Raw genomic sequence first — 23,686 nt, 5'->3', positions numbered from 1 at the left:
AAACTTTACTTGTTAATAAAGTTACAAGTTATTTTGAGGAAAAAAATCTCTTGTTGGTTGGATGTTTCTATTGAAGCGTATGCAAAAGCCCATCAGAGGCAGTTACTGCCAATAAAGATTCTTTCTGATGTTGAGAGTGTTACTTACACAGAATTTTTTAAAGCAGCTTGGCATTATATTTGGTTTTAAAATATGTATAATCTTTGATCTGGCAGTTTTACTCCCGGTACTGTGTGCTAACAGTTTAATTAGTGAATTATAGACAAAGATGCGTGATTAAAGATGGTTTTTTTTTCACAGAATATGCAATCTTCCCAAGACTGGAAACAAAGGAATGGTTCCATCATTTTGATAGACGTGTATGGTGAAGTGCCTGCTAAAGTGATATTTTACAGCGTTTTTAATGATTGGAGATGTTGTTTATGAAAAGAGTAATTTCAGATTATACCTGCGTAAAAATTGTGAGAAATACATCAAGCTATTTTGCTTTTTCTGCGAATACTAGGACTGTAAAGAATTAGTTTGCTTATATAGCCCTGTGACTTACAGATAATGAACAAGTATTATTTTGGTAATCTGAAGAAAAATACTACTTTTCAAGCAGAAAAGTGACCAGTTTTATGTTTATTTTGGAAGTTGGCTCTGTTAAAGGAAGATGGGTTGAATGGGGAGGGGGATGTGGCACCACAGATAAATTGCAAAGGGTACGATTTGGACTGTTTTGGGGAAGGGGTTATATTATAAGGGAGACACCATAGGAGAAGGAGCATTGTGTTTCAGGGGTGGAAATTGAGGCAGTCGTGACAGAATGCTCCGTATTGCTGACCTTGGTGGATAGCTGTGGTTGGGGCCAAAGTAACAATTGGCTTTGGTGTGAAACTGGTTTCAGACCCCAGAAAAAAATCTAGAGGCTTTTGTAAATCAGACCATCAGGCAGTGTAGATTGTTGTCTGGATCCAAAGAAGGGCATGAGGGCTGTTGTAGCTGGAGAAAGAATAAGATTGGTGAGAAAGGTAGGTATCCCTTGCTCAAAGCCACAGGGTTCATAACTGATGCAGCTGGAAGCTCTCAACTCTGTACTTTTCAAATTCTAGTGACAGGATTGAAGTATTATTATGTAGTAAGGAAAGCATATAACAGGAGCAGTATACAAGTCCCTCACAATCACTCGACTTAGGATTTTTCAGCTTTATGAATGGTATTTTGGGATGTAACCCCATTACAAGTTGAGGAGTATCTGTAATATGCTTTAGAGATTTTTGTCAAAAATTGGTGTATGGGTTTAGTAAACCTTTTTCTTAGAAACAGTTAACTCACATGAAATTTATTTTCTGATTCTACCAAATAAATAATAGTATTTTTTTAAGTAGTGATTTATAATTTATTTTTTCATTTTTACTCTTATTTATCTCCAATACCAAAACATTATTGTATAACTCTTCCTGCTCCTGACTCCACTTTTTGAAAGGATTAGACTGTTTTACTTTTCCTTTAAAACATTTTAAACAATTCAAGATGCCTTCTGAAACAAATGAGATGCTTGCTGGGTTGACATCAAATCAGGCCTGGGGGTCAATGTCTTGATGGGGGAAAAAAAGGTTTAAGTGAGTTGTAGTGAAAACAACATAATAACATTCACCTGTAAGGTATGTTAGTTTTAGATTATTTTGGTGGTTTGTTTCATATACTAACCAACAATTGAAAGACTTTATTTTAGCTAAGTATCACAAGCCAGACTGTTAAAATCATAAGTGGATCTAAGAATTAGAAAAAATAAAATTACTTATTCTATATATAAAATATTAATTTTATAGCCACATTTAAACTGGACTATTTTTTCCTATGCTTAGTTTTTGTCTGCTTATTTTGAAAACATTAATCATTTGATTAAAACTCTATTGCATTTTTTGTGATTAAGTCAGATATTATTTGAGTACTTAAACTTGCCGCTACTAAGTGTAGTGATGAATAAGCTATTTGGCTTATATACTTCAAAGTCAAGTGTACACTGGTTAGGAACTTTTGCTTGTTCTTGCTGCCAGTTTGTGGCTGAGTCATTAGCAAGATTCTTTACTTATGAACTCCTAATACATAGAAATATTATCACCACTAAATAAACAGAATTTTTGTGCTTTTACGTGGCACCTATGTGGAAAAGAAAGGACTAGGAAATAGTATTTTTAAAAACTGCAAATTTGGGTGACGTTTTTAAAGTTTAGGAGCAATGTCAGATTGATAAGAATATTAGATTATAGGCTTAATAATTTACAAAGTATTAGGCATATAATTTTTCATTTGTGATTTTTCATCCAGTATCTATTATTTAATGTCTAAGTAAGGAGCTCTACTAAGTACATAGGGACTAAGGCACACTCTGTTCTCAGGCATGTACCTAACATCATACCTAGTAAATAGGGATTGGCTTCTAGCGCTTGAAAGCCTGAAAGGATCTTGGATATACAGGAGCAGACCCTAGTGAGTAAAACATAAATCTTCTTGCCGGTCAGTAGTTTTAAAGGGAAGGGTGAAAAAAGTAATTCTATTATAATGATATATGGTCCTGGCTTGATTAGGGCTATTCAGTTTCTCCTGTGAAGAATTCTCCATATTTCTGTCCAGGGCAGAGACAGGAGCTGGACATATGTTCTGGGAGCAGTGTAGAGTAAGGAGACTTAAGATTTTGGCCCAATTCTAACTGTTCATTATGAAGACTGTTTCTTAGCCCAATACTTTATCTCCTTTTGCCTAGTGTCTCTGAAATGTCCCGTCTTCTGCTTTGGAAAGGAGTGTGATCTGGTTATGCTGGAGGTGGGAGTGTCGGGAGTATGCACCACCCACTCCATCCAACCAAGCTGTGTGTCTCCAGCAGCTTGTCTTCCCCCAAAGTGTCTCCCCAGTCTCTGGTTGTAGTGCTGAAGCTCTTGTGGTCCCAGCGTGCACTACTTTCTGGTCGGGATCTATTTCTGCAGCCACTTTTGGTTATAGCTGCTTATGTTCTTCCTAGTTGTCACCTCTTCTTTATTCTCATTGTTCTTTTAAAAAAAATTGTTGAATTTCTTGTTCCTTGAATTTTTTCTTTGTTCATTGGGGTTTTCTTCTTTTTCTTTTCTTTTTAACTAGGAAGGAGAGAAGAAAAATGAATAGAATTTATCAGTCATATTTAAGGTGTTACCCAGTCCCCAGTCATGCTTAAATTAAAACTCCCTTAGGCATGGTTTTCTGCATTGGAACTCTAAATACATTGTGGCGTGATTATTTATATTTTAATAGAATTCACTGAAAATTAATTGTACTTGACTTGTAGGTGATTGAAAACTGTGATTCATGCAATAACTTCTTAGGAAACATAGTTTATTAAAAGCACAGGTCTTTTTCATGAAACATTTTGAACCACTAAAAATTCTTATTAATAAAAAAATAAGATTCTTATTTCTGTCTGCCTTTCTTTACCTATGTCTTTCTGTGTCTACTTTTCTTACTTGGGTTTGGACCATAAACACACTTTAGTGCATTGACAGTCGACACCTATTAGAGATGGTAATGATTCCTTGGAGCATTGGTTCCTAACTATGGGTGTGTATCAGTTACCTGGTAACATACACCCCAGCTACATTCCTGACCTACTGAGTCAGAATCTCCTGATTCTCACTTTTGCATTTTGATAAACTTCCACTTAAATTGTGCTCTGTAGTCCTATTTGAGAACTATTGTATTACAGCTTCCAAAATAAATAGATTTAATTTTGTGTTGCATATTATTTCCTAGCAAATAAACTTCAAATTCTTCATCCCAGGGTTCAAAATCTGGTCTCAGCCTTTCTAGCACTTCTGCCAGTATTCTCTTTTGGTTACACCAGCAGAAGTGGTTGAGCCCTTTCCTGTTGCTGTACCTACTGCTGCTTAGGCTGTCAGGTTCTACTGCTTCAAACACCCTTTCCCAGCTAGGTCTCATGACACCTTTTTCTTCATCTTAGGTCTCCTCAGTCTTCTCTCCTTTCTTTGAGCATTTTTAGGCACACAGCCAGCTGGAGAGAACATGTATACTTTTCTACATATTTTGTTTTTGTTATTGTAACACCTGGGAATTATACAGAAGACCAAAAATTGTATATATGTTGAATATGCATTAAGTTAATTAAAGAAGTAATGTTGGCTGGACGTGGTGGCTTGTGCCTGTAGTACCAGCACTTTGGGAGACCAAGGCAGGTAGATCACGAGGTCAGGAGTTCGAGACCAGCCTTACCAATATGGTGAAACACCATCTCTGCTAAAAATACAAAAATTAGTCAGGCATGGTGGTGAGCACCTCTAATCCCAGCTACTCAGTAGACTGAGGCAGGAGAATCACTTGCACTCGGGAGGCCGAGGTTGCAGTGAGTGAGCCAAGATCATGCCACTGCACTTCAGCCTGGGCGACACAGTGAGACTCCGTCTCAAAAAAAAAAAAAAAAAAAAAAGGTAATGTTATCAAACCATGTTATGCCTTGTTTTATGCTATAATTTGCATATCTGTCTGTTAGATTCTTAGTTTTAGAAGAAAAGACTCGACTCATATTTTGTTCATTTTATCAATAAAATAGTTTGAGCTTTGTAAGTATTTCTTTAAGAAATAAATTAGGTATATTCTCTATACTTTGGGTCATCTTGGCAGAATTTGGAACTGCGGGTTAGAATCCCGAGATTTATGACATAAGGGAAAGAGAAAATCAGTTCTGAGAGTTATCAGTCTCTGCATTGGTGGGATGCTTTCACTGATGGGGCTTTAGTCCTGGTCCGTCAGATATATGGATTTGATACATTTTGGGACAGTCTTCATTTGTCAGTTACATTTGTGCTGAGATAGCACTGTGTCTTCTGCAAATGCAAGAGACAATAATTTGCAGTATTTGGTTTCATGGGTGCTAGCCTCAGCACCACTGTATGGTTTGAATTTCTATTCTGCTTTATTTAGGTAAGTCTTTTTTTCTGTGTTCAACTTTAAATCTTTTATTTTTCTCATGAAATACTGCCTTTGCAAGATAGCAGATGGTTTAAGATTAGGCACGGAGGTCAAGACTGAGTTTCCCACGTGCTAATGTCAATGACTGCAAAATTTTATATTTGGCAATGACAAGTACTGGAGCTTTATCAGTTGGATTGTGATGGGAGCACATATTAGGAGTTCTTACAGGGGAAAACTTGTTGGTGACTGTGTTGGCCTTTTTTGGTGGGGGTGGTCAGCTTTATTAGGGTATAATTTACATAAATAATCCAATTTTAAGTGTGCAGTTCAATGATGTGACAGCTGTACATATACACGGTGTAACCACAACCACGAGGAAACATTTTCATCAGCAACTGAAGCTCTCTTGAGCCCCTTCCCAGTCTGTGGGGACTGTCTTCCAACTCCCTGGCTTCCAGCAACTCCTTCATTCCCTCTGGCTTTGCCTTTTATAAATGAAAGCATGCAGTAGGTTGTAGTTTGTGTTTGACTGCTTTTACTTAGCATAGTGCTTTTGAGTTCATGTTGTAGCCTTTATTGTGGTGTTGCTGAGTGCTATTCCTTTGTGTAGCCACAACTTAGCCTTTTCATAGCGATTTGTTGTGTTTTGGAGAGCTTGAAACTGGCTCATTATTTGTCTAAGAACTTACTTTGACACCTAATATCCAAACTGCACATGAACACAGTTTCTTACTTAAATGTGCAATAAAGTCAAATAGATTAGACAAAAGGATTACATGTAATGGTTATCGTAGTAACATATGCATGTGGTAATGTTTCTTGAAGTGTGGCCCTTGAACCATCTACATCAGAATCTCCTGGTGTGCTTATCAAACGTGCAGATTCCTGGGCCTTCTCTCAGACGGTACTAAGTCATGCACTTTGCAGTTGGGGAAGTCTTGATGCCCTGTTTGGGTATCAGTACTACAGATGGCTCATCTCATCCCAGTGGGTACGTTTCCATTCATGTGTTAGCCATCTAAACACAGGGTCTACTGACACAGAAGGAGATTAAGTCCCACTGGAAAGTGACGTCTAGAAATATTTCCAGGTTCTAAGTTACCTCTTTAGTGTAGAGCAAGCTTAGTTTCTGCTTGATTATCCTCATCTATAAAATGGAGTGAATAGTAGTACAGTACTTATCTCACAAATTTGAGGATTGAGTTAATATGAATAAAGTACTTAAAATGTTTGCTTTTAAAATATTGTTAAACATAGTATTATTGCTAACCTAGAGATAAACATTCATTACTTGTTTTGATTTACTCACATTTATCAGTTTTTTAGAAATCACCATTTTCTGTTGAGATTTAGGTATTCCTTCATGATCACTACCTTTCAAAAATACTCTCTTTTGAAAAGGGTCTGTGGGTGATAAGCTCAGTTTTTGTTGATTTTTGAAAATATGTCTTATTTTCAAATTACATATATATAAAATTTGTTAGCCAGATATACAACTAAGCATTGACAGTTAACTGGCTCTCATTGCTTTGATTTTATAGTACTGTTGGTTGACTTTGTTTCTTTTGAGAAATCTAGTGACAGTGTAATTGTCATTTTTATATGGACATTTTTTTCCCCTGGTTGTTTTTTTCTTTCTTATTTTTTGTCTTTGCTGTGAGGTTCTTCACTTTTACTGTACTAGAGATTTCTCTGTATGGTGTATATACTTTCTGCCTTCTGAATCTGATACATTATATTTTTTATTCTGAACAATTATCAGCTGTCATTTTTTCTAATAATTCTCCAAAGATGCTGACACACATTAATATTATTTCTTGTTTTTTTTTCTCTCTTCTTCAATAACTCCAAATAGTAGATATGTTAGACCTTCTCAGACTCTACTCCAGTTCTCAATCTTTCTATTGTATTTTCAATCATTTTCTTTCTGTTGTGCATCCTAGGTGGTTTCTCTGCATCTGTCTTCTAGTCTCTTAATCAATTTTAGCATGCTTGGACGTTTATTTTTCTGATTATGCATTAATTTCCTTTTTATTTCTGTTAACATGAACATACTTATTTTATCTCTATATTTTCTAATTTTAATGTCTAAAATATAATTTTGTCTATTAATATTTCTTTTAGTTTCCTTATTGGGTGTTGTTTCATTGTTTATTTGGTAACTTAAAAAAATTGTTAAAACACATTTCCCAAATAATAATTGCTGAAAATCCCAGAGAGCTCAGATTGAAGGTATATTTCTTCCAAATGGATTTGTTTTTACTTTTTCCAGGCACTATGGTGTGCCACAGAACAGGAAGCACTCTCAGTTTTTTGGCTTGGGGATTTTCAAGACTGGGTAGTTAATGTAAATTTTAATGCTAACTCTTTACCAGGGGAAGCTTGAGATTGCAGATCCTTGGGGAGATTTTGCCTTTGTCTCTAGTCTGAGGAGGTATGAACATGTATCTGAAGTTTGTCTCACTGGTTGGTTCTAGGTGCCTGGTTCTTCTTTTCTCCATCTTGTCACTTTTTAGCGCATGTCCTCAACACTAGTTCAGTTTGCTTAGTTGGGAGTCATAACCAACTGTTACCTTGTTCTTGAGCTTCTCCCATTGGGGTTGGAATCCCTGCTTCCACAATCCCTTTTATTTATTTGGAAAATTTTTCTGATGATTTCTTCAGGTGTCCACCAATCTCTGAAAATTATCACTCTTAACAGAATAATATTAATGTGTGTCAGCATCTTTGGAGAATTATATACACAATTCCTTTTGCAAGGTTGCTATGGTGCTAATGGAAAGAGCAGTGTTCCAAAATATAGCCACTTGTCTAAAAATTAAGAAAATGGATGAGTGACATAAAGTTTCAGGGAGGCAGTAGCGTTGCAGAGGACTAAGAAATCTTTAAGTGATAGTTTCTCTCAGGGGGAAACAGTTTTTACAGTGGGAACAGTTTTACTGTGTATAACCCATGAGGTAAAACCCTAGTTCTTAAAGTCTGTGAGGACTGGGCTTAACTTTGTACCTGTTAATTGCATTTTTTTTTTTTTTTTTCTTTTTGAGACGAAGTCTTGCTCTGTCTCCAGGCCGGAGCTCAGTGGCACAATCTCCGCTCACTACAGCTTCTGCCTCCCAGGTTCAAGCGTTCTTTCGGCTCAGCCTACCCCGTAGCTGGGACTACAGGCGCGAGCCACCACGCCCAGCTAATTTTTTTTTTTTTTGTATTTTTAGTAGAGACGGGGTTTTACCATGTTGGCCAGGATGGTCTCGATCTCTTGACCTCATGATCCGCCTGCCTCGGCCTCCCAAAGTGCTGGGATTACAGACATGAGCCACCGCGCCCAGCTGACTTTGTACCTGTTAAAAGAGAGGTAGTTGGAATTACAGGTGTATGCCACCATGCCTGGCAATTTTTTGTATTTTTAGTAGAGATGGGGGTTTCACCATGTTGGCCGGGCTGGTCTCAAACTCCTGACCTCAAGTGGACTGCCCACCTTGACTTGCCAAAGTGCTGGGATTACAGGTGTGAGTGGGAGAATTACTTGAACCCAGGAGGTGGAAGTTGCAATGAGCAAAGATCATGGCACTGCACTCCACCCTGGGCAACAGAGCGAGATTCCATCTTAAACAACAAAAAGAGACATTTAGTTAGAAAAAATTATATATGTTATTGGGAGGGTTTTGTTTTGTTTTAAAGACATAGGGTCTTGTCCTGTCACCCAAGCTGGAGTGGGAGCATATTTTTTAAGTAGTTTGTTTACTAGTTAATTTTTAAAAAAATCCCTTTCAGACATCTTTTTAATCAAGAATGATTATAACTGCAGTTCAACTCATTTGTCATACTACCTTGTAGAAGTATGTGATAATTAACTGTTTGAAACTTTCTCAAGAAATCTATTAACTAATCTTGATATAAAACACATAGATTTAGAAGCAGAGAACTGTTAGGTGATGGGATCGATGTTCACCTTTGCAGTTAGGATAGTCAGAGATAAACGGAGAGGAACAGGAGGAACTCCAGACTTGCCAAAAAGCCTGCAGCAGTATCATGCATGATGTATCAAGGTCTATTTATTGGTCATAGCTAGAACCCTGAGGAAACAGTTTTATTGTCACCACATACCAGAAAAGCGGGGAGGTGAGGATTAACCTTTATTGAATGCCTACCTTGTACACAGTTACCACGGCAGGGGATTAATGTGTCATCTCTTTTGATGTTTACAGCATTAAAAGCTGTGCATTAAAAGCCCAGAGAAGTGGTCAGTGGCTTGATTGTCATGTATTGTTAAGTGATGGAACAGGTGGGTATGCAGCCTTGTTACTAGAAAGCTGCACATTTGGACTGTGACTTATATCTTGACTCTCCAGTCCTAGAATAGTTGCAACTTTTCCATGACTGTAACAGTTATCTTGTTGTTGATTTTTTTTTTTTTTTTTTTTTTTGGGAGATAGGGTTTTAAACTGTCCCCAGGCTGGAGTGCAGTGGTGCGATCTTGGTTCACTGCGAACTTCTGCCTCCGAAGTTCAAGTGATTCTTCTGCCTCAGCCTCCTGAGTAGCTGGGACCACAGGTGATACCACCATGCCCTGCTCATATTTGTATTTTTTTGGTAGTGACGGGTTTTCACCATATTGACCAGGCTGGTCTCAAACTCCTGAAAGGAGTTTTAGGGGAGTGGTAAGAATTTTGAAAAAATTACCTCCTTTCCTTCATCTCACCAGTCACTGAGTTCCTTTTGCTGGAGACAGCTATTAGTGGCTCGTTGCTGCATCCAGTGCTTAGGATGTCTATGTAAAACAAACGATAAATACCATACACAGTGCTCTGCGCCTTTTTATTCATCAGTGGTGTAACTTTCATATTAATACATGTAGAACTGTTTAATTATTTTAGTGAACAACTTTATTAAAAGATTATTTGCGGCCGGGCGCGGTGGCTCAAGCCTGTAATCCCAGCACTTTGGGAGGCCGAGGCGGGTGGATCACGAGGTCAAGAGATCGAGACCATCCTGGTCAACATGGTGAAACCCCGTCTCTACTAAAAATACAAAAAATTAGCTGGGCATGGTGGCGCGTGCCTGTAATCCCAGCGACTCAGGAGGCTGGGGCAGGAGAATTGCCTGAACCCAGGAGGTGGAGGTTGCGGTGAGCCAAGATCGCGCCATTGCACTCCAGTGTGGGTAACGAGCGAAACTCCGTCTCAAAAAAAAAAAAAAAAAAAAGATTATTTGCATACTATGTAGTTATCCATTTAAATTATACCATTCAGTGGTTTTTCAGTATACTCTCAGTTGTGCAGCCATCAACCACCTAATTTAATTTTTTATTTTTTTAGAGATGGGGCCATGATTGCCGAGGTTGTAGTGCAGTGGATGTTTCCAGGTGTGATCATGGCATATTACAGCCTTGAACTCCTGGGCTCAAATGATTCTCCCATCTCTACCTGCAGAGTAGCTAGGACAATCAGCATGTGCGTCTATACCTGGCCCTCTTCATTTGAAAACAATTTCATCACCCCTCCAAAAAACTTTATACACTTGAGTAGTCATCCCTATTTTATGTACCCCCTTAGCCTTATGCTGTTACTAATCTACCTTCTGTTTTTATAGATCTGTCTTTGGTAATTATTTTATACAAATTGAATCATATATGTGGTCTTTGGTGGCTAGCTTTGATTTATAATACTTTAATGTTGGAAAGGGTCATCCATGTTGTAGCATCTATCGGTACTTAATTTCGTTTTATTATTGAGTAGTATTCTGTTGTATTGGATATGCCACACTTTAATTTATCCATTCATCAGTTAGTGGATGTTTAGATGTTTTCTACTTGAGGCTATTAAAAAAGTGCAACTGTGAGTGTTCATGTACATGAACACTTTTGTGTTGACACAAGTTTTCATTTCTGTAGAGTATATAGCAAGGAGTAGAATTGTTGCATCATCTGATAACTCTTTTTTCCTTTCTGAGATACCTCTAGACTATTTTCCAAACTGGCTGCACCATTTTCCATTTTCATTATCAATACCTGTGGGTTCTGTTTTGTACATTGCTGACATTACTTGTTATTATTGTCCTCTTTATTATTGCCATCCTAGTAGATGTGAAGTGGTATTTCATTGTGGTTTTGATTTTTTTCATTTTTCTCATGGCTAGTATTGTTGAGTCTCTTTCCTAGGAGTTTTATAATTTTAGCTCTTATATTTAGGACTTTGATGAGTTGGGTTTTGTGTATGGTTGGAGGTAAAAACACAGCTTTGCTCTTTCGAATGTGAATATTCAGTTGTTCTATCACCATTTGTTGAAGAGACTATTCTTTCCCCATTGAATTGTCTTGACATTCTGGTTGGACATCAGTTGACTGTAAATGCAAGGCTTTATCTCTGGACCCTCAGTTCTTTTTCATTAGTCTTCATCCTGATGCTAGTATGACATTGTCTTGATTTCTATAACTTTGTAATAAGTTTTGAATTTGGAAAATGCGAATCTCCCAGTTTTGTGTTTTTCCTTTTCGTGATTGTTTGACTATTCTGGGACCTTGTATTTCCATGTGAGTTATAGGAGTCGCTTGTCAAATTCGGCAAAGAAGCCAGCTGGGATTTTGATACGGATTTCATTGAATCTGTAGATCAGATGGGGCATTTTCCATATTGACAAACAATATTAAGTGTCTAATCCATGAATATGGGATGTCTTCTGTTTATTTAGGTCTTTAATTTCAACAAAATATTGTAGTTTTCATAGTATGTTTTAAAATTCTTTCATTAAATGTATTCTAAATATTTTATTATTTTTGATGCTATTGTGAATGGAATTGTTTCATTTGCCTCATTCTTTTTGAGTGTTGTTTTGTATGGAGATGCCATAATTTTATCATATTATTATTAACAAGTTTCTTATTGATAGTCATTTAGATCCCAATATATTGGTTTTTGCGGACATTGCCACAGAGAGTGTACATCACTAAGGTGAATTCCATTAAGGAGAACTACTGAGCTGCAGAGCCTCAGATATTGGAATCATCTGTGAAATTTAAAATGGTTATGTCCTGCATATTTATCATTTTACTGCATATTTTAAAACTTACAGTAAGGTATTTAAAATAAGCTGTATAAAAATGTTCCAAACTCTTTTCAGCTAACCTTATTACTTATTTAAAATAGTGATATGCTGGAAGAGGCTCATGTTGCTTAAAAAAATGCCTGGAGGAGTGCTGTCCAGTAGAACTTTCTGGGGTGATAGAAATGTTCTATATCTGCACTGCCCATACTGTGCTGTAGCCATCAGCCACATATGACTACTGAGTGCTTGAAGTAAAGATAGGCTGATTGAATTTTTAATTTTATTCCATTTTACTTACTTAATTTGTCTTGTAGCTACTGTATTGTATAACACAGATTTAGGGATTTCATTTATTTCCTGTGTTCTAAATTACCTTAGAAGGTAGAAAGTTGACTGCCTTTGAATTTTGTTGATCAATTTTGTATCATAATTGTGTATGCCTTTAGATGTAAAGCTTGTGGAAATTTGCAGAAGCGTTGTGTAAATTGGTACTTCTTACATTATTTCCTGAATAGCATGAGGCAGTCATTAGTGGTTATAGCAGCTTGCACCAATGTAAGTCTTAGTAAACAGTTCCTCTTTTGTGACAGTTTATTTACCCTGCACCTAGGTGGCTTCAAATGGTCTACAAACATAGTTTAATAGAAAAGCATATGGGTTTTTAGTTTGCTAGTTCTTCTTATATGTATATCTTATCCTAATATAAACGGCAGGCTTTTTTATATGTATGTGCTCTAAAATCTGTGTTTGAAACTTATAAATTTATATTGGCAATTATAGTAGTGGTCCTTGACTATAGATTATAATGTTGGTGGCTTAACTTTGTACTTTGGCTTTGAACTGGGCTCTGCCCTTGGCCCTTTTATTCCTCAGTTTCTCCCTGGCACTCTTAAATGCTTGGAAAGGCTTTGGCTTCCAGCTGCATGATTATATGCTTTAATTTGCTTCAGTTTCAATCACCTCTGCCTCAATTTGCAGGCCAAACTCTTACTTTTCATCTATAGATTTTATAGATTAAGCAATCCCCAATGTATTCTATGCTGCTTGGTATCTCACTTGCCTATCAAACTCTAGATGAGCTAGAACTGGTTACTTTTGTCTAAAATCCCTTCCCTTCTTCACCCACATGCTGTCTTCTCTATCCAAATGAATTATACAGTATTTAAACCAGAAATGAAGAGTCAAACATCCACCTGTAGCAAATGAATTAGAGTTGTCCTTACGTATTTGTGGGAGATTTGTTCCAGAGTACTACACGTGTACCAAAATCCATGGATGCTCAAGTCCCTGATATGATTGGTTTAGTATTTACATGTTACCTGCGCACATTCTCCCATATACTTTCAGTTATATCTAGATTCTAGCACCTAATACTATGTAAATAGTTATTAAACCTAATTGTTTATGGAATAATGACAAGGAAAAAATGTCTGTACGTGTTCAGTACACATGCAGCCACCACCCCATATTTATGATCCATAGTTGCTTGAGTTCACAGATGCGGAACCCAAGGATAAAGAGCAACAGCTGTACTGAGTTCCAGTTTTTATAATCTCTTTCCTGGACTAACAATTACAGCATTTTCCCATGAATTTTCTTGTTTCTTGCTTTTATCCTTCCTACCCATTCTACATTCTGATGTCATATGTGTTTTGCAGAAAGTGAATCTTTGGTCCTATAGTTGCATTTCAGTGGCTACTGCTTGCCTTGGGGATAGAGCCCAAGTTCCTTAGAATTTGGGATTATTATTATTATTTTGAATTGTGGATAATCCCTATGCTTAACCTCTTTCCTGTCTCCAGTCATACCAGGCTAGTTTGGCCCTCTGTACTTTTGATGATGTGGTTCCCTAGGCCTTGGACGTCCTGTAGTTGGCCTCCTTCTGGCCAGCCTATTAGATCACCTCTAGAAGTCTCTGACTTGGCCTACTGCCATCTCTGTTTCCATAGTGATATCAGGAGCAGTTGCCTACATGCATGGGTTTACATGCACTTTTCCCCTTCTCGCTAGAGTGTACAACTCTCAGTGCTGGGCTTCTGTGTGCTTCTGGGTAGTTGTAGAATCAGTGGATGTCACTTTACATACATTTAGACTCATTGGTTTAACTTTTCTGTCAGTCTTTCTCTATTTCATTAGTAATATTTTCTGCCAGATTCCACAAATGCTTTATAAAATATTAATAGTATTAGTAGCATAAGACATATGTAGCACTGAAATGTGATTTTAGGACCAGAGGTTTGCTTTCTGCAAAGAAAATATGGATTTGATATGTAAAATGGGAAGGATAAAAGCAAGAAACAAGGAAATTAATGAGGAATTGTTAGTCCAGGAAATAGAAGATAAAAACCTCAACTCAGAACTCAGTGAGGCGATTAAGCAGCAATACCTTTAGAATGTCAGCTCCTTTGTTTTCTAAAATGTAGGTTAGTTGGGAAGCAGGTCTGATATACATTCTCACTAACTTTTAGTTTGACTATGTTCTACATTCTAGAAAACAATATGGTCTTAGGAAATAAGTAAGTAGTAGCTGGCTTGTAATTATGATTGTTTGCTGTTAGGACTTGGAGAGTGATGTGGTTTGGATCTGTGTCCCCACCCAAATTTAATGTTGAATTGTAATCTCCAGTGTTGGAGGTAGTGCCTGGTGGGAGGTGGTTGGATCATGGTGGTTGATTTCCCCTTTGATGCTGTTCTCATGACAGTGAGTTCTCATGAGATCTGCTTGCTGTAAAAGTGTGTAGCACCTCTCCCCTCACTCTCACTCTTGTTCCTGCTCTGGCCATGTGATGCGCCTTTACCCCCTTTGCCTTCCACCATGATTGTACATTTCCTGAGGCCTTCCCAGAAGCTGAGCAGATGCCAGCATCATTCTTCCTGTACAGCCTGCAGAACTGTGAGCCAATTAAGTATCTTTTCCTTGTAAATTATCCAGCCTCACGTATTTCTTTATAGTAATGCAAGAATGGACTAATGACTAATACAAGAAATAAGATATTTTTACCTGACTGTTCCCAAAAGAGAACAGGCTCCCATTCTGGATTACCCAGCTTAAGTCCCCTGGCCATTTCAATTATTTAAAAAAAAAAAAAAAAATTATTATTATTTTTTGAGACCAAAATCTGATAATTCTACATGATCTGCTGTGGTACACTTTGAGGAACTTTGCAGCTGTATTCGCTTTCACTTGCTGTGCAACAAATTACTGCACACTTAGCAGCTTAAAACACCACCTATTTATTAACTCACAGTTCTGTAGGACAGAAATTGGGGCAGCACATTGTGAAAGGATTCTTACTAGACTGAAACCAAGGTGTCGGCCAAATCTGTAGTTTTCATCAGAGCTTCAGGATGCTTTTCCAGCTTACTGGTTGTTGGCAGAACTCATTTCCTTGAGTTTGTAGGACTGAGGTCTTTGTTATCTTATTATTCTTCTAGCTGTTGGCAGGGAGCACTGTCACTCCTAGAGGCCACTGGCAGTTCCTTGCTCTCTGTGGCCCTAGTTCAGAAATGAGATCTGCTTTCTTCCAGGTCAACTGGGGTCTGCTGCCCTGCTTCCCCTTCTTTGACCAGCCGAAGAAAATCCTCTGCTTTTAGGCACTGGTGTGATTAGGCCAGGCCACCCAGTGTGATCTCCCTTTGGCAATTAGTGTAGATAATTGGATAATAGGTGTAATACCTTACACTCACAGATCTACGCATACTCAAGAGGAGCAGAAGATTTCACATGGATGAGGATCATTGCACATTTAGGTTTGATTTACACAAAGTTTTGAACTTTTTGTTAAAGTGGAATACATGAATTCATTAGGGGTTTTTTCTCACCTGTGTGTGACCTTACGTAGGATTAAAGCACCTTTTTAGATAAGCGATTTTGAGAGAACATTCATACAGGTTGAGCTTCCCAAATCTGAAGTTCGAAACATATCTGGTCCCAAGCATTTTGGATAAGGGATACTCAATCTCTTTTGACTGATTCTGCTATAAATTAGAAATTGGGTATTTCTCAAGTTGACAAGTCATAATCAAGAGAGGAAGGAGGAGGGAGAGTGGAATAGAGAGAAGAAAAGTTTTACACACAGGATGGGCATAGGGAGGAAAGAAAATGAAATTTGACTTTATATGAATGTCCCTAAAATACTACCTGAAGAAATTCATCTGACGCTTTTTTCTTTATGTTTGATTAAAAATTTACTGAACTGTGTTTCTTAAATTGTGTCACTTGCCATCTAAGCTGATAGCAAAGGATAGGACATTTTTTCTACCAAATGCATGGTTTATTTTTTTCTTTTCTCTGCTCAAAGGAAATATACAGTAGCAGCTGGGAGGAAATTGGAACTCTAATCTGGTTGCCATGGCAGTTTAGAGCAGATGAGACTTACAGTTTCCTGGGTTGTTCAGTTTTTCCTCCCTATTCTGACAGCACGTATACATGCAGAATATAGTATGAAGTACCACAGTATGATAAAATGATTTTAGTATTATGGTATGATATTGAAAGAAAATATTTTTCAGTTTCTTAAAACTGCCTTTTGAATTTAGCCTGTTTGGAGTAATGATTAGAATTTTTATGTTTTATGTAGAATAAAAATAAGTATAGGTCTTTGTGAAAAAATACAAGTAGCTAGTGGAATTTTGCTTTCTAGTGGAATTATGTCATTCCCATCACTGAAGTGCTGTATTTTTCTTTTTTCTCTCTTCACCTCTTTTTCCTTCCTCTCTCCTTCCCTCTCCCCTCCGTTCTCCCCTCCCCCAAGACAGGGTCTTGTTTTGTCATGCGGGTTGGAGTGCAGTGCTTTGATCTCAGCTCATTACAGACTCCCAGGCTCAAGCAGTCCTCCCAAGAGGGCCTCCTTGGGAACTACAGGCATGTGCCGCCACGCCCAGCTAATTTTTGTATTTTTTGTGGAGACAAGGTCTTGCCAGGTTGCCCAGGCTGGTCACAGACTCCTGGGCTCAACTGATACACCCACTGTGGACTCCCCAAGGTGCTGGGATCACAGGTGGGGGCCATTTCCCCCTGGCTGGAAGTGGTGTATTTCTTATATTACGTAAAAACATGTTCTTAAATTAGCCCCTTGTTTAAACTTTGGACCTTTAAATAGAATCTCAGTCTCCTTTTTAAAGAATTGCAGATTAATTTTCACCTGAACGTAGCTGAGCTTATTCTAAAAGAGGCTGTGTATTGATTACTTAAATCTACGCATGTATGTTTCCTATATTCTTGAAATCATATGTTTTATAATGGTGTAATGGTTGATATTTAAAATATTTACAGCAGTATTGCATTTTTCTTTTATTTTTAAAATTTATTTTTATTTTTGTAGGCTGGCCCCAGAACTTCTGGGCTCAAGTGATTGTCCTGCCTCAGTGTCCTGCCTGGCTGGGACTACAGATGTGCACCACCATGCCTGGCTTCTTTCATTTTTTAACAACAGCTTTTTGAAATATAATTTACATAGCATACAGTTTGCTCATTTAATGTATATATTTCAGTGTTTTTTATTATGTTCACAGAATTGTACAACAATCACCACATTAGGACATTTTCATCCTTCCTAACAGATATCCCATATCTATTAGCAGTCAGTCCCCATTTTCCTCCTATTTTCTCCATTTCCCCCAATCCTGAGATGTAAGCAACCACTGATTTACCCTATCTCTAAATTTATCTGTTCTGGACATTTGATGGAAAATCATACAACCCACGGTCTTTTCTGCCTGGCATCTGCCACACATCATAAAATTGGAGGTTCATCCATGTTGTAGCATTTATCAGTACTTCATTTCTCTTTATTCTTCAGTAAGATTCCCCTATAAGGATATACCCCATTTTATTTATCAGTTGGTGGACATTTGAGTTGTTGCTGCTTTTGTGATAAAATAATATACTTCTGTGAACCCCATGGATGAAATTTTGTTGAATGTATGCTTTCATTTCTCTTGGGTGTATACTTAGGAGTGGAGTTGTTGGGTTACTTGGTAATTTTATGTTTAACCTTTTGAGGAACTGCCAGACTGTTTTCCAAGATGGTTGTGCCAATGTCTGAGGATCCCTCCTAGTTCATACTTCCTTACAATTATTGTCTGACCTTTTTAAATAGTCATTGTAGTGGTTATGAAGTGGTATCTGATTGTGGTTTTGATTCCATATCTCTAACTACTAATAATGTTGAGCATCTTTTCATATATTTATTGGTCATTTCATATATTTATTGGTCATTCTCCATTTCTCTTTGGAGAAATGTCTTTCCAATCCTTTTTGTCTGTTTTTAGATCGGTATGTCTTTTTATTGTTGAGTTGGAAGAGTTCTTTATATATTCTAGACTTAAGTCACTCATAAGTTATGATTTACAAGTTCTTACCCCCATTCTTTGGGCTTTAAATTTTCTTGATGCTGCCCTTTGTACAAAAGTTATAAATTTTCAAGTCCAATGTATTTTTTCTTGTATTCCTTATGCTTTGTCATATTTAAGAAGCATTTCCTAACTTAAGGTCATGAGGATTTACTCCTAGATTTTTTCCTGTGAGTTTTATAGTTTTAGCTTTTTCATGTAAAGCCTGTGTGTGTGTGAGAGAGTGGTCCACCTTTATTTATTTTGCATTTGAGTATCTATTTGTAGTAGTATCACTGTTGAAAAGACTATTCTCTCACCATTTAATTATATTGGTATTCTTGTTAAAAATATCTATGGTTCCTTTCTGCTGCCATCACTGCTTATATACTTCTAATAATTTTTATATGAAATAGCTTCCTGATAGCTTTCATTAGGATTGATGAAAGTTGTTTTTTTAAATCTGTTGATATACATTATGTAATTGGTGAGATAACCTGTCATGTCTTGATCTTTTACAAAGCTGCAATTTAACCAGGCTTTGGAGTACTCTAGAAGCCATGAGAAACACTTTAAAGAAGCCAGCCTTGGCCAGGCACAGTGGTACACACCTGTAGTCCTAGCTACTCACCAGGCTAAGGTGGGAGGATTGCTTGAGTCCAGGATTTCAAGGTTGCAGTGAACTGTGAATGCACCACTGCACTCTCCCCTGGGCAACAAGAGCGAGACCCTGTCTCAAATGAAAAAAAGAGAAGCCAGCTCTAAGACAGTATGGCTTGGCTTTCTCTTCTCTGTTTCTGCCCTAGGAGAAATTTACCTGGGTTCCCCTGTGTGGTAGACAGTAACAAGGATGGAGAGATGAAAAAGAATTGGCGGTTACACATTGAACTTACAGTTGCTATGATAAACTGAGTGATTTGAGAATTAGTGATAATTAGTATGAAGTCGGTCATTAGAAGACCTAGAAAACATAATCAGTTATGGCCGGGAATCTCTGAATGTGAGCCCGAAATACCGCTCAGTACAGGTTGGATCTGAACGGCCTAGAATTGTACCATCCACTAGAATTACTCATGTACAGAACATCTTAATATTTAGCAATTATAAAATTATTAATAAAATATTTTACTTTTTTGAGTACTGAGTCTTGGCAATCTAGTATGTATTTTATACTTTTAGCACATCTCACTTTGAACTAGCGACATTTCATGTGCCCGGTAACCACATGTGGCTGATAGTTACCGTATTGGGTAGCACAGTTCTAGATATTTTGATATGACAACCAGTTGAACTGTTAATCAGCATTACTAAACCTCCTCTGTGCTTTAGGGTATCCTGACTTACCCTTTTCACTTGGTAGAGCGGGCTTTTGAGAAGCTTTCGGCCTTGCCTGTTCAATGTGGCCCTCACATTGAATAGGTGGGCATTCCTGATTGAGATGTTTTAACACCGTGTGAGGTCACACACAGAAACCCTGGAGGATTCAGAAGTACCTACACACTTAGACTGCAGGGTCTGAGAATTTTGAGGGTCTGAGGCATGTGGGCAGCTCAGCAAGTAGGTAAAGAATAAGTGAGAGAGACATAATGAGATGCTGGAACATCTCAAGTGAGAGAAAATGGTCTGTGAAAATTAGTATCTCTTCTCCGTACTACAGTCTACTCCACTGAGGTAAAGCTATGCATAGAAAATGCTACTCATGCAGTGGTTCCTAATGGGCATGACCACCCCCACCCCACTCCCGACACACACACGTTTGTCAGTGTCTAGACACATTTTTGATGGATACAGCTTGGTGGTGGGGTGGGGGTTGGGGGTTGTGTGCTAACTGACACAGAGTGGCTGGAGGCCAGGGATGCTGGAAAGCATCCTACAATGCACAGGACAGCCCCACAACAATGGATTACCCACTCCAAGAATCCGTTGTCCCAAGCACAATAGTGCCCTGCACTGGCAGAACAAGAGCCATCATTTCTTGTCTTTTCATCAAGCAGTTTCTACAGCAAACGCAGTGTTTTTTTTTCTTTTTCTAAATTCAGAGAATGTACGCATTTTTTATATAAAATTTCTGAATTAGGAAGAAACAGCCAGCTTTCAAAGTATTTCTGATTGAGGAAATGTGTCAGACAAATTGATTCTGCCCACACCCCTGAAGAGTGGGTTGCGCTTCTTTTGGACGTCATCTCAAACCTTTTCCTCCCGCTGGGGAAGTGGTAAACTACTGGAGTACCTTGCCTGCCTCGCCTCCTTCAGAACTCTCTTTTGTTGGGACCATTCTACTTTCAGTAAGGGCACATATGTTAAAAAGAAATAAACATTTACATGGCTTCCAGAAAGATTCTTGTATTTCTGTAAGGCCTGTTGGAAGTTTTGAATGTATTCTGGAAGTGTCTGTGTGTGTGTGTGTGTGTGTGTGTGTGTGTGTGTGAGAGAGAGAGAGAGAGAGAGAGAGAGAGAGACAGAGTGTAATTATTCTCTTTCAGGGCTCTATGAGGAGAATGGTTATAACTCGGAGTGTTATCACCACCACAATCCTGATGTCTATTACCTAGGGAGCTGTAACTGTTGAGTCTTCATAAATTCCAGCAAGCAGCAAGCAGTACATTTTCAGCTTATGAGTATTCTTTATATGACCTGCCAAAGATATTCATACCTTCCAGTATTTGCCTTTAAGGTGATCTACTGTGTGATTCCCACCTCTTCCTCAGGATGTTGGGTGTCTCTGCTGCCTTCTACTCCTACCCCTTCCTTTAGTTGTGGCCGTGTGGGTTTTTTTGTCGGCAAGCCATGTACATTAGTGGTGAAGTTGAGGGTTCTCAGATTGGCCAAGGATTTAGAGGCCCAGTTTAGAAGAGACAGTGGTTGGGGCAGCTCCTTTGGCCCTGTCTCTTTAGTGGCAGCTGCAGATGAGCTTGCGCGTTGCTTTGACCCTCAGCTTCTCAAGATTCCAGGGCTGAAGAGTGAGTTTTGGCTGTGCGTCCCAGGCTGGTGCTACAGTGAGGAGAGAAAGGATCCAGAATCAGCCTTCCACTGGGCAAAGAGCAACAGTGTTCCGAAAGGAAATCTAGCAGTGAAACCAAGATTCCTTTGGTCCCAATAACTAGGGACCCCTTATTTCACTCTATTTATGCTCTCTCTGGGGAATACCTCCACCAGTCGAATGACTCCCTTGCCCCTGCCACATTTATCTGTTCACACCCACCTTTTACCCACACAGTTGTGGTCAGGTGAGAATGTTCAGTGGTAGTTTTTTTTTTTTTAATTTTAAAATATGTTTATTTGTATTGTATGTTTTACAATACAGTATTTTTTATTGTATGTTTTGCATATAATAAAAATAAATGTATTCTTTGCTGAACACTCCAGCAAAGAAAATAATTATAATAATTTCAAAATGAAATCCCTGGATTCAGTAAATATCTTTTATAATCAATTATACTAAATCAATATCTAGAAATATAGATAGACAAAGTTAGGTAATGAATGAATAAAATAAATAAAATGATTATGTGAACTGTAAATTTCAGAGATGAGGGATCATGCATGATCATTTAAGTCACTCTGCCACTTTTTAAAATAATACCATTGACATTTGCTTCAATCACATACACATTCGTTGCAGGAGAGTTAAATTAGACTGCTAATAACAACTGAAAGCTGTGATCTTTGTTAGCTTAAAATTTAATTTAATACAAAGATATTCAAGATGAAAATGTTAGGACTCTCGATCAGGAGCTTTCAGTGCATGTTGCTCTACTTTGTTGTAGGCAAGATTCAAGTAAGTCTAAGACAGAAGAGTGTTTCCATTGAAGACATGATCTAAGAATCGCCTTCTGAGGAGGCAAATTATGTTCTGTAGAAACTAGGTAGCTAGCCACCAAGATGTTACTAATAAAGGATTCCTTATACTAGCAACTAGCCATATGTAAAAGGTCTTAGCCAGTATTACAAAAATAAAACATTTAGAGTAATATTTATGAAAATAAGCATAATTGGTACCTTGCCTTCTACTAATAATTATCTTCAAAATGATAAAAGCAGCTTTCAGCTCTGGTTCTTCTCTGGGGTGAGAAGGTGCAGTACACATGGGTTGTCAACTAATATGGCTTCTGAAAGCATTCTTTGGAAGCAGCTGGATTTGGTTTGATTGTAGGAGAATCAGTGCCCACTTCGCTGGGCAGACTTCTCCATGGATTTCTACATATTGGAATGCCTTCACCAAGTGAAGTGTTTCTTCCATGCTTTGGCGCACTAGGAGATCTGACGCTCAAGTGCTTGGTGACTCCATTGGGGTTGATTATGAAGAGACCTCTTAGTGCAAAACCAGGACCTTCTAACAGCACACCATTGTCTTGGGAAATTTGCTCAGTTAAATCTGACAAGAGTGTGACGCTCCTGTGCCCCAAACTGCCATTCTTTCTTGGTGTATTTATCTAGGCAAGATGACTAAAGTGGGAATCCACTGAGACCGAAACAACTTCAGAGTTCACATTGGCGAACTCCTTATCTGTGTCACTAAAAGCAACAGTTTCTGTAGAACACCCAAGGTGAAATCCAAAGGATAGAAGAAAAGCACCAAAAATTTCCCTTTAAAGTCATCAAGTTTTAGGTCTTTGAACTCTCCATCTCTCCATTGACAATGGCTGTACCCTTAAAATAAGGTGCATGCCAGGTGACAGCAGGTGAATGGTATAAGGAACTGGTGGTAAATAATTTTGCTTGATCAGAACCAGACCACAATATATTTGTCAAGCTCATTCTTCCAGTTGCAGCAGGCCTGTTGGCTGCAGTGGCAGAAATGCCCCAAGGTTTGGCACTCACATGTCAGGCAACCGACCCTCAGAGCAACCTTTCCATAGCAGCCGCCATCTTCAGGGCATGTGTTCAGTGGTAGTTTAATTAGTAGGGTACCTTAAGGGAGGGATGTCCTTCTGGCATCCAAGTTGAGACTGTAGGGTCCTATTTCCCCCCATTGGGACAAGGTTAGAAATAGTAAGTGAATTCCATTATGAATAGATTTCCATTATGAACCTTTCTCCTCATAGAGCCCTGAAAGGGAATAATCAATCAGTCTCTTTCTGTCTCTCTCTAACAACACACACACTCTTTCCCTCCCTCCCTCCCCCTCTCTCTCTCTCTGTCTCTCTCTCGTCACAGAATACATTAAAAACTTCCAACAGGCCTTACAGAAGTACAAGAATCTTTCTGGCAATCTTGTATATTTTAGATACAGTGTATATTAATCAGCTTTTATAAGTTTTTGAAACCTAGCCTCATTGCTACTGTGGGAAAATAATTCTGATTTTCAAATAACAGGAAAAAAGTGCTTTCAAAAGTTGAGTGCTCCTTGCACCTGTATTTTTATAATCTT

At 38.1% G+C, this 23,686-nt stretch overlaps 1 protein-coding gene and 1 pseudogene across 11 annotated transcripts in view; one reads left to right on the top strand and one right to left on the bottom strand.

The window, feature by feature from the left end:
* The window catches only part of SRPK2 (SRSF protein kinase 2), a 277,462-nt gene that overhangs the window by 160,108 nt on the left and 93,668 nt on the right, over positions 1 to 23,686 (top strand). The window lies entirely within an intron of this gene.
* On the bottom strand, positions 21,682 to 23,184 carry LOC108287699 (annotated as a pseudogene).

This window comes from Cebus imitator, unplaced genomic scaffold, assembly GCF_001604975.1.
Source record: "Cebus imitator isolate Cc_AM_T3 unplaced genomic scaffold, Cebus_imitator-1.0 Scaffold352, whole genome shotgun sequence".
In the NCBI taxonomy this organism is placed as follows: domain Eukaryota; kingdom Metazoa; phylum Chordata; class Mammalia; order Primates; family Cebidae; genus Cebus; species Cebus imitator.
The sequence above is the reverse complement of the archived record's forward strand: the minus strand, read 5'-3'. Positions and strand labels throughout refer to the sequence as shown.